The sequence below is a fragment of the Sarcophilus harrisii genome, chromosome 1 (assembly GCF_902635505.1).
Source record: "Sarcophilus harrisii chromosome 1, mSarHar1.11, whole genome shotgun sequence".
NCBI classification, from domain to species: domain Eukaryota; kingdom Metazoa; phylum Chordata; class Mammalia; order Dasyuromorphia; family Dasyuridae; genus Sarcophilus; species Sarcophilus harrisii.
In genome coordinates, this window is record NC_045426.1 from 137,887,359 (window position 1) to 137,899,521 (window position 12,163).

Here is a 12,163-nt window from a genome sequence, read left to right on the forward strand (position 1 = left end):
TTACTATTCCCTACTCCACAAAAGAAAGGGAAAGAGAAGGAAAGGGAGAGGGAGAGAGAAAGTTAAATAACGAATTGATGGTAATTTGTTAGCAAATTCTATTTGTACCCTGTAGGGATCTGTCTTTGGCTCTTTCCTGTTCAATATATCTATCAGCAACTTTGAAGACAGAGAAAGTACTCAAGTAATTTCTGAGCAATGAAAAATCCAGAGAAATAGGGAATATGTAGCATAACAGATTACATAAAGATTACAAAATTGTACATACATAAAAATAAAAGAAAAAATTTTAATGGAGAAGTAGTCAAGGAATATGAACAGCCAGTTTTCATATGAATACATATAAACTAGAAAGTTTGAATATCATGTTGGCTAATTAAAGGCAATGATAATAAAATACATGGAATCTAAAAAACAACCATTTATCAGAAATACTTGCTATTCTTAAATAAGCATTAGTTTTATATGAAAAAGTGAAATCCATAAGATTGAAGTTTTACAGAAGTCAAAACAAGAATAAAGTAAATATTCACCATTTATTCATCATTCCCTTTAAGGAAAATGAACTGGAAGAAAGAAAAAGGATATAGAATAATTCTAATAATGTACTAAGTCAAAGGAATTCCAACACAACAAAAGTACAAATTGGTTCAAAAATGAAACTAAAAGATCATATATCATTAGAATTATGAATCAGAAGCTATTTCAAGAAAAATCAATGAAAGTTCAGTTTCTTTCCAGAAATTACATTTGGATAACATCCATACCTGACTAAAATGCTTTACAATGATATAAAAATAAACAAAAGTACAAGCAAAATAACTATACCAGTTTCCTTTCTAAGGCAAGCCTGAGTCAATCATTCTTAATAGAAAGCATCATATATTTATTAACAAAAGGAGGGAATATTAATGACCTCTATAAAATACAAGTCAATTATAGTTTTAGATATAAACTTCTATAACTTAAAAAAGAATCTCTCTCTCTGTGTAGCTGTAGATGTGTATATATATGTGTGTGTGTATATATATATATATATGTATGTATGTGTGTATATATCAACTAATGAACAGAATGGTTATGTAAAAACATCTCTGGAGTTTTAAATGCCAAATTAGTGAATATTGAACAAGCTGCCCCAAAGCACCATAATATTTACACTCTTTATTGATTATCGCAAATATATATATATATATTATTGATTATTATAACATGCTCTGGACTCATTTTTTATTTTTATGTTTTATTTATAATTATTTGTATACAGCTATCAAATTATCATTCTTTTATCCACTTTATTTGGTAGAATATTGAATTTAAAAATCCAGGATAATGACTTATTTAAAGTATTTCTATTTAAATCCCCTCTAAAATGACCTAGTGTTGAGCTATACATCACAAATTCATTATTTTCTATAAATAGAAAACAAATCTCTATGCTACAAGTTTCAAAATATCCTTAAGAACTCAACAAATAAACTTTACTAGAACCAAAACATTATCACAGACAAATTAAATCCACAATCACCTGGACATAATTCTGATCCTTAAAAAAAAGATTTTTTTAATAAATGCCACTGTACCAAATACATAGTTTCCTAATGATGTAGAATATATGATTATTATGCCTATTTAAATACCATCTAAAATGACTTAACAAAGGAAATCAACATTATATGGGAATAAGAGTGAGAATATACTATGTCCATCATGCTATATGATATTGGAGTTGTCATAAGTATGCACAGTTGGTACAGTACTGGACTTGGTTCAGATGCTAACTGTGACCCATAATAAATCATTGAATTTCTCTGGTTTTTAGATTCCTTATATGCAAAATTGTGAGACTAATACCACCTGTCCTTTTTGCTAAACCAAATCTAGTACAACCACACCATGCTTCTTGTTCTATTTTGTGCAGTTTAAGTCATGAATGGAGGATTATATAATTTTTAGTACCAAAAAATTCATAAAAAATACATATCATGTAGACCCACCCCTTTATTCTATAAATAAAGAAACTGAGACTGAAAAAAGACAAATTATTTGGCTAGGTCACATAATTGATAAGTAGATTAATTATATTTAATTTTCATTTTTCTGATCAAAACTTAATTTGCTAATTTTACATAATATTTTCTTTATAGGATATCATAGGACATCAAACTCTTTATATTTTAAATAAAGTCATTGGTAAATTAGAATCTACTTGAGCAAAAGTGAGCTATAGATAGAAAAAGTCAATGAGTTTTTAGGCAAAGATGTCAATGTAGAGGTAGCATTCCTCCTGGGGATATGAAAGTATTTTTTTCCTCATTAGTGTCCAAAGATGGCTTTCTTCCTGCATTGAGGTCTTTTGTTGATTTTTTTTCTTTTTCTAGCCCCAAATCATTATTTAAACAGTCCTGTCAATCGAGTTTCTTTCTCCTGGATCCCACCTCTCCTACTGACCCATTGAACTCATGGACTGGGCTCTTGGATGATGAGTTATTCTTCCTTCCAGTGTAACAAATATTCACTCTGTCCTCTGGGCACCAGCCATCTATAGGATTTTCCTTTCTGTTGCCATCCTCTCCCTGAACTGTTTTTGCCCCATTTGATAGAATTCCTAATTATATGTCTGCTCATCACAATTAACATCAGGGTGATAAAAGATCTGGAAACCATGTAACACAAAGAACAATTTAAGTAACTAAGTATATTTAATCTGAAAAGAGAAAATTTTTCAAAGAGTGACAGAATTATATTCTTTAAGTATTTGAAGGCTTATGGGGCTTATCTATAGGAAATGGGGTAAGGGTATGGGAATAAACTTACTCTGAGCAGCTCCAGAATTAACAAAAAGAATTAGGATCAGTGGGAAGAGTCAGCATTTTTTAGTTTAATATTAAAGAAATTTTAAAAATTAATATAGCTCTAAACTAGAATGTGAGAAGTGAACTTCCTATCAATGGAAGTTTTCAAAAAATTATAATCAGAATGCTATAAAGATTATTCCCACATGGGTAAGTAAGATAAATTCCATGAAGTTTAAATTAATTCTAAAGTCATAATTCTATAAAATATATTCTCAACAATTTTTTTCTTTTTATATAGATTTTCCTCCTTTACAGCCTAAGATTTAATATAGCAATAGATGGTCCTTGGAGAAAGAACAAAAAGAATGTCCACTAAAATAATTATTTCCCTGTGGAAGTATTTGTGAATACACATGACTATATATCATTATAGCAATATAACCATAGAACCAAATAAAAAGGGAAAGTAGGTTAAAATGTAAATGTTCATGTCAAATGGTACTTTTTTCTTGTGCTATAAATAACATATCTAAATACATTTTAATTGCATGAACATATTTTAATAAAATATAGTAGTTGCTGCCATATTGGATATGTTCTAATAATCATGACTTCCTGACAATGAGCTACTTCTCTCAAAACTTATATATTACAAATTTAATGAATTAGTTTTATTCGTGGAAATATTGATCTACTCTTTATATATTCCATAATTAGGATAACAACCTAATGGAGGATAAAGAGATCGTTGAATTAACAGGGAACAACTTAATGAACACTTTAAATTTTCTAACTACTTGGGGTTTTATGATAAATCTAATTTCATATGAACATAGAAAAGATATATGTCATCAAAACAACCATTAAAAAATGAATAAAGAAACTCTAAATTTCTTTTCATTTTTATCACCCAAATGAGGCTAAAGTCTGTGCTTAAAAGGTCAAGGAACTGGGATTTTTTGTGAGCTCACTTTTTAAAAAGATATTAATTCCTAGAGGAGTAAGAGAAGTGAAATAGTAAAGATATTCAGTATTATTTAATGGAGATGAAACAGATAGGTTTTTTTTCTTTCTTTCTTTCTTTTTTTTTTTTTTTTTTTTTTTTTGGTTATCTTCTCTACAATGTTCTTTTCTTCATTATGAGCAAAAGTTTTGATTAGTTATTGTTTGGTATTATGTGTTGACAGAATTAAAAGGCCAGCAGAAGTTATTGAGAATGAATTACTGTTCTATGCTCTAAGTGGCACAGGACAATTCACCATGTTTTCTCTTTTTCTTTGTTGAAAGAAATGATTTTCCAACAAATAATGCATATAGAGTTTCGTTTTTGAGAGTCCCCCCTAACTTCACTGTGTTTATTTGTCCCTTTCACAGAACAAGATAAATGAAGGACTTACCACTAGCAAGTACAAAAATAGTTCAATATTTTAGAAATCTTTGGCTCACTAAAATGTGGCAAGAAGGAATGTTAGCAACCTTTAGTATTAACCCCTCATTTTATTGTGTTGTGCCACAGCTCTCTGTAATTGTCCTGACTGAGTTTCCCTGAATTGTTCTACCTCAGTTTCCTTAACTGTTCTGCCTCAATCCCCTTAGTTGTAAAACCCCCCTCTGGTTCATTAAGACTGAGGACCATTTGCTCTAAGGTTATAAATAGTCAATGTGTGACTCAAGATGAGAGGGAGATCAGACTTACTTCTAGCCTCAAGAATTTATGGCACTAGCCCCCTCTAAAATGTTCCAAAAGATAAGACTATCTGGGATACCTCATTGACATCTTTACTTCTGTTTATTCAGACATCCTGACTCTGGCTTCCAGTTTCCCCCCATCCTGCTAGAACCAAATTTATGATCCTGAAACTTCCCACTCTCAATGTTCTGACTCCGCCCCTGCTTTGGTCTACCCTTGTAGCTGAGCCATGTGGCTATATATGTCATTGAGAACTCACATTCACCACTGGATACTTTGAGACAAGAGTCCTGTCCAGTCAATTATCCTCTCCACTTAAGAAAATATTAAAAACTCTTTAATCTCTATCTTGCCTCAGTTTCTCCAGCATTACAATTGATGTAGAAAATTGCAATGTTCTTCTCCAAAATATAATGTTCTCTGGGAGCAGGTTTCTTGGGGAGCTCCTGGAATTAGCCTTAGTTTCACTTCAGTGTGATAATCACCTCAAATGTAAGCAGGTGTTAAAGTCCAAATCCTTTATTCCCTCCATCAAAATCTTATCTCCTTCACTTTGGCTACAATAAGTCATCCTTAGAGATGCTCTTACATTCAATATTTAATAGAAAATTTGGGAGAATCACCGAGAAGGCAACTTGATTCCAAGGTTTTTGTTTTGTTTTCATTTGGCTTTTAATCTTGATTTTTATACTATTCATACCAATTTACAAGTTGACATGAAAAGATATATTCCAAATCTAAAATTTCCTTGTACCAAACACAATTCCCAAGGCTGTTAATCTCAATATATTCTTCTTTGCTTCAAGAAAAACATCCTCAAAGCAGCTAATTTAGCAATGGTATAAATTCACTACCATCCACTGCCTTGCAAGGTCCAGGGAGTCTCTAAAACAGAAGTGTCAGATGGTGCAAGCAGACAACATTCCTGAGTAGTTGAAACCAGATTAAAATATAATAGGGAAATATTTAACATAATAAAATTTAATACATTCCATCACAAATAACATTACATTTTAAAACTAAGTCAGTATGTGGTCACAGATCCTTAAATATGGATGAGTGTCTCCGTACCTCCTTGAATTTGAAACTATTACTCTAATCTAAAGCATTTTTAAGATCCAAAAATCCTTACATAACTGCTTCCTTAAAGCTAAGCTTGAATACTTTGGAAGTTGTATTTCTCAGAGATGGAATCTAGAAAGTAAAGGACTAGAAAAGGAGGTAGACTGATGACATAATAAGATAATTGATGATCATACTCCTCCACTAGCACTTCAACAATGATAAGAGATTTTGAGGAAGGTATATGTGTGTGTGTGTGTGTATATAATTTTATTCATGTCTGCATAATGCCTGTATATTACATAAATGTATATTTATATGTAATATATATTCATTATATGTATGCACATATATCATATGTACATACACCTTTAGCATACACTATATCATCATGCAAAAAAATCAAAAAACAGGTCTACTGTTTCCTTGACTCTAAAAACCATAGATATATCTAATCTGGATGGAAATAGCTGAAGTGTGTGTGTGTGTGTGTGTGTGTGTGTGTGTATGTGTGTGTGTGTGTGTGAGAGAGAGAGAGAGAGATAGGGAAGCATGGAAGTGTAGAGATGTAGAGCACAACTTTCCTATAAATTAGTTTAATTTGTGTTTTCTGCAAATTTCTAAATGCTATTTATCCTATCTTGACCCCTACATTATCATAGATAATTGTGATTTAATTGTATTTAGGTTTGTAAATACCAGTACCTTAATTGTAATCTTTTAACTCCCCCAAAATAGTCCTTTAGCCATAATATTCAATCACAAAAAACACATCTGTCCTATTGCTGAAAGTGCTAGCTGTCTATTCCTGTTGTATAACAAAAACAAGACTTTGTTGTTATAAATTAGACTGTTAATTATAGTGTGAGCAAGAAAATATATACTGACAATAAATGTGGTAGTTTTGTACTTGGTAAAGGCAGACCATTGGCTTAAGTACAAAAAATTCATTCAAATCCCAGGTACCCAAATGAGGACTTAAACTTCCTACACTTAGAATTTCTCTTCCTTCCTTTCACCCCTATCTGTGCAACTGAACACACTCCCTCATTCCTAATGGGCAGCATGGTGTAGAACTGACATACACCTAAAAAAGACTAAATGATGCATTTTCCTTTCAGAAGAAATGTCACAGGAATAGTAAATGACAAAGTTGAAATCTGAAACCAAGTTCTGACTCCATATCCAGTGATTTTCCCTCTGTCATTGCTGTTTCTGTTATTCATCTTTCATTCTCAAAAAAGAAAATGACATCATAAGGATGATATCTTGACTTGTAAGCAAATTGAGTTTTGGTAAGGCAGAAGTGTAAAATTGATGGGAGGGGCTGAATATATAAGCAATGGGTTATTGAAACAGAGAAAAGAGAAAGAAAACTTAAGTAATCATTAATAATGATAACACATTTACAAGGCTATTTATAGTTTACAGAGTGCTTTAATATATTATCTCATTTAATTCCGACAATTTTGTAAAGTAGATATTATTGGCTTCATTTCACAGATGAAAAAACTGAAGTTAATAGACAGAGCTTGAGTGACTCACTCTTGTTCATACAATTACTAAGTTCTGAAGAACAAATTTGAACTTGGGTCTTTCTTGTTTCCAGATTCCTCTATAACATCTTGACACTGAAATGTTATGGTAATGGTAATGAAAGGTACAAAGACTGAAGAAGGTGTAAAGAGCATTGGTGGAATAGATTTTACTTTCCTCTCTCCTGCAGTTGTACTTCAGGGCAGAAAAAGGGGAGAGTGAGAGAAGAAAGGGTATTCATGGCAGTAAGGGCTCAATGGTATAGGACAGGTTTTTCTTCCCCTCTATTTTCTCTCACTGCCTCAGTTTCTCTTTATCATGATTTTTCCCTTTGGCAATGAGATTGCTACTGGGATGGAATTTAGGAAAACAGAAACTTTTGTAGAAGCAGAAATAAAGGAGAAAAAAAAATCCAGTAGCAATTGGATGTGCAGAGATTAACCTACACTCCTCAAACCCTATTCTTTTCTTCCCTTTTGAGTTATACTAAGGAATAATTGTAAGGAGAAGAGTACATATTAGGTGATGATTAATAAATGCTTTATATCTACCAAAGGGATAGCTGGGGAGGGGCAAACAGTCTTGAGGAAAAGTTATTAAAGAATGGGGTTCCTATATGTGAAAAGGTGGGGTGAGGAAATTACTTCCTTATTTTCTCTCAGTATTTTCTCTCTGTTTAGCATAAAAACCCTCAAAACTACATTCACCCTAATTCCCTACCTTACAGATGGAGTCAATTATAAATTCAGAGATTCAGAGAATTTAAATCTTGAAATGAACTTAGAAGTTACTTTGACCCTTCAACCCAGGTAAGTTGAAAAATTTGCCAGAGATCACAAAGGGAAATAGATGTTGATCTACAATTTGAACCCAGCTCCATTGATACCAAATCACCATTCTTTTCACCACTATGTCTCCCATAAAGCCTTCTAAACCTGATCACACTGAATTTATTCTGTAACATCAGCATCATCTATTCAGACGATCATAATTTCATAAAAGATTACTCTAGTATGATTTTCAGTTAACAAGAATGCAAGAATACCTGAGTTCTCTTAAAATCTTATATCCCACTACTCCTTTATGGCTTTTTTCCAAGTTCATGCTTCCTGACACCAGTTGTATGGAATCTGGAAGCACTATCTCTTCTCCCAATAACTACTAGCTGTCATTCCATTAAGGGAACTTGAGATTTTCCATATTTAAAAGGCTACCATCTATGGTTTGGATATAAAGTAGTCTTAGGATTTATTTTCCATTAGGTAAGGATGAAGGTATAGAAGTTTTTCCCTTCTTTTACTGTGGATGCATTTGAGGAAGATGTGTATTGACATTTCAAATTAGAACCCAAGAGATTTTTGCCACAGAAACCTTGTTATACCATGTTTGAGACATATTAGGAACCAGTTACACTAGTAACTAAGAAACCTCAGTACCATATGCAACATTTTTTTTTAAGTTAAAAAATGGAATCAAGTTTCATTTCAAGTAAGTGACTTAACAGATAATACAAATTTGAGGAATACAATAGGTTTATAAATTAGGATCTCCTTATATGAATGGATATAAAAATAAAACCATAGAAGAATGATCAAATTAAAATTATTTAACTCAATTTAGTTACCTTGATTATAATTCTCAAAAGCCAATTTCTCAAAAAATTCTTTTTATGGTTTATTCAGGGTAGAATCAACACTTCAAGTCCCACTGTTCTCCCTGTTTTCATGGATCAGAGGCATTAATTTAAATACAACAGTTAATGTGTAGAAATTGCATGTATCTATTTAAAATGAAAATCAAAATTAAAAGACTTGTCCAACATGAACTTAACCACATATTCATTGTTGCAGGTTTTGCAGGAATTCTAGGTATCTCAGTTCTGTGAATTAATATATTTATAGACAAGTGTGACTTTGGTTAAAGAAGGGGGGAAAAGAATATTCTAACATCCATTAGAGTGTATGTTATTGCTCTGAACATTGATTACATAATTTTAAATGTAACTTGAAATTATCAACTAGGTGGAGATTTTATTTTTACTTAATTAGAAGAGATGTTATGTGAGATAAAGTACAGTTACATAGAAGTAATAACAGATCTATGATAAAAATAAAGCTAATTTTATAGCCCACATTTAATGTCAAAGTCATAATATTTCTAGGCTAGAGAATTCTCTAAAGTTCTCTGCTAGAGAACAAAGAAAAAATAACAAAAACTGTCAGTCAATCAATAAGCATTTATTTAACACCTAATACATGCTAATCATTGTTCTAAATAAAACTTCAATGCTTGTAATTATAATTTGTCAATTCCAATGAAAAGGATAAATCTATTGGAAGAAATTTCACTAATATATTTTAAATACATTTTCATTATTTCTAAATATAAATCAAAATAAATTGAGATTATATTGCTTTGAATTATTTACATTATGGGAGAGTTTTTTAAAATACATTATATAAACACTGATAATTATTTTTCTTATTAGAGCACAGGAGAGCAACTTACCCTGGATTTTCTTCAAATAAAACTATGTTTGAATAGATCTGATCACTGTGAGTCCCTTCTCTCCATTGACATAGCTAACATTGTACATCAACAGTCACATAGACCAAGAGTTCTTAAATATTTTTGCATCATTAACCTCTTTGAGAATCTGAGGAATCCCACTATTCTTTCATTTTTTATTATTATTATTCAAAGGTATATGAATAAAATATATATTCTTGCAAAGGAAAGAAATTTTATTGAGATCAGTTTTTTTTTAATATTGGAAATGTAAAGAAGTTCATAGAGCTTAAGGTTATTCATCTCTGGTGTTCCTTTAAACCTTCTAACTTTTTCAATTCCTTACCTTCCTTAAATACCTTGACCTATTCTGTCACTTCATTTAGTCACTTAAAATATGGTTAGAAACTAGATCTTGTCATTACCCACAAGCATTACACTCCCCTAATTAGTAATTCTGGTTTTCCCCTATATGACCACATCTCCTATTCTATCTCTTTATATGGCTCACACTTCCTAAACCAGACCTCACTAAATCTTCAAATCCTTCCATATCTCAATAGCATCTCAGGCCACAGTTCCGAAATTCCCTTTTTTCCTTTCAAATTCCAACCTTATAATTAGCCAGTTTATAGCTGTAATATCCTCTCATTTAGAATTGCTTTCCCCTTTGTTCTATTGCAACTAATCTTTTTTCCCCTGAAGCAATCAAGGTTAAGTGACTTGCCCAGGGTCACACAGCTAGGACGTGTTAAGTATCTGTCTGAGACCACATTTGAACTCAAGTCCTCCTGACTTCAAGGCTGGTGCTCTATCCACTGCAATATCTAGCTGCCACAATGCTTTGCAAAATTTATGGTGATATATAAATGTTTTTAGTGTTACTGTTTGATATTGTTTTGTTTTGTTTTGTTTTTTTGCTACCCTACTAAATAGAATAATAATTCTGAAGAAAATAAATAAATGGATAGTGCCTTTCTTGGGGAAAAAACAATAACAACAAAAACACCCCACAATTTGTTTTTTTTTTTTGTTTTTGTTTTTTGTTTCTTAGACACCAAGGTAAGAACTACCATTCCCATGTTTGTAGTTTTAGCATTATTCTGGACTCCTCACTTTTCTTCACCTCACATACTCCATTGCCATACCCTGAAGCAAATGGGGTTAAGTAACTTGCCTAGGGTCACATAGCTAGGAAGTGTTAAGTGTCTGAGACTACATTTGAACTCAGGTCCTCCTGACTTCAGGGCTAGTGCTCTAACCATTGTACCACCTAGCTGCCCCACCATTGCCATATTTTGCCATTTGTACCTTCATAACACATTTTACAACTAATTCCTTTTCTCTACTCACACTGTTGCCACCTTATTCGAGGCCATTATAACTTCTTATCTAAATTATTTTAAACGGCTTCCTAACTAGTGATCCTGCATCAAATCTTTCCCCTCTTCAATCCATTCTATGCACTGCATCCAAAGGAAAATTTCCTTAAATGCATGTGATCAGGTGACTTTTCTATTTGCCTTGCCTTCTTTATTGAGATTTTCCTTATCCCCCAAATATTATTGGTGCCCTGATCCCCAGAAATCTTGTATTAACTAATTTGTATGTGTTTATTCACCTTATTTATTTTCTCTTTTCTATCTTCTTAGAATATAGTCCCCTGTAAGTAAACATCATTTCATTCTTTGTACTTGTTCCCCACTTCCTAGCACAAACCTAAGAATACATCAGAAGTTTAATACTTGGTGACTGATTGATGATTATGACCACTGTCCAAAAATGTCTGCAAAATTGCCAAACATGATCTGCCCAAGACACCTTTTTGTGTTTAAAAAGCTAAACATGGCCCCTCCCAAAAAAGGTTAACAGAAACAATTGCAACACTTAATTTGTCTACTATCTCTCACCCTTCTTACAAAACTAGCATATCACCTTTTCTGCTTATATATGCCCTAGAAACCTTTAATGCTTTCCTATATGTACAAATTATCTTTTATGATATGTTGAAGCCTACTTATATCCACCATGCATCTTTTCATTTTCCTTTAGATCACATGCAAATGCAAATCTGTGTTTTTGACATTTCACAATCTAAAATATCAAACAGTTGAGATGATTGCCAATATTGGGAAGTTTCCCAAATGTGAACCAGTCTCATCTTCTACCATATGTAGCACCTCTCTATAATATATGTGTATAATGCATTATTATTATATTTTATATACTATATATGTACATAGGTACATATATACTTTCATATTCACTCAATGGATTAACTACCTAATTATATTTCATAATCTAAGCAATAATATAATATATATGAATAATATTATAACATAATAATTAGTAAATGAGCAATATTTTATGTTTACCTTTTTGTTTTGGCTCATTTCATTTAAAAGATTGCTTGATTATTCCACTTTTCTGCTTAGTGGTGAAGCTGTCATTACCAGTCTTATGTGACTGTCATGCCCCTTTTTAGGGAACCACCTTCTCAAAGGGAAGTACCACCCCTGATATAATGACTTCCTTGATAACTAGACCCATATGGGACTGCCCTGTACCA

General features: G+C 32.0%; 1 protein-coding gene across 2 annotated transcripts in view; it reads right to left on the bottom strand.

Annotated features, from left to right (window-relative positions):
- Positions 1 to 12,163, bottom strand: part of HCN1 (hyperpolarization activated cyclic nucleotide gated potassium channel 1) — a 614,406-nt gene that overhangs the window by 497,732 nt on the left and 104,511 nt on the right. The window lies entirely within an intron of this gene.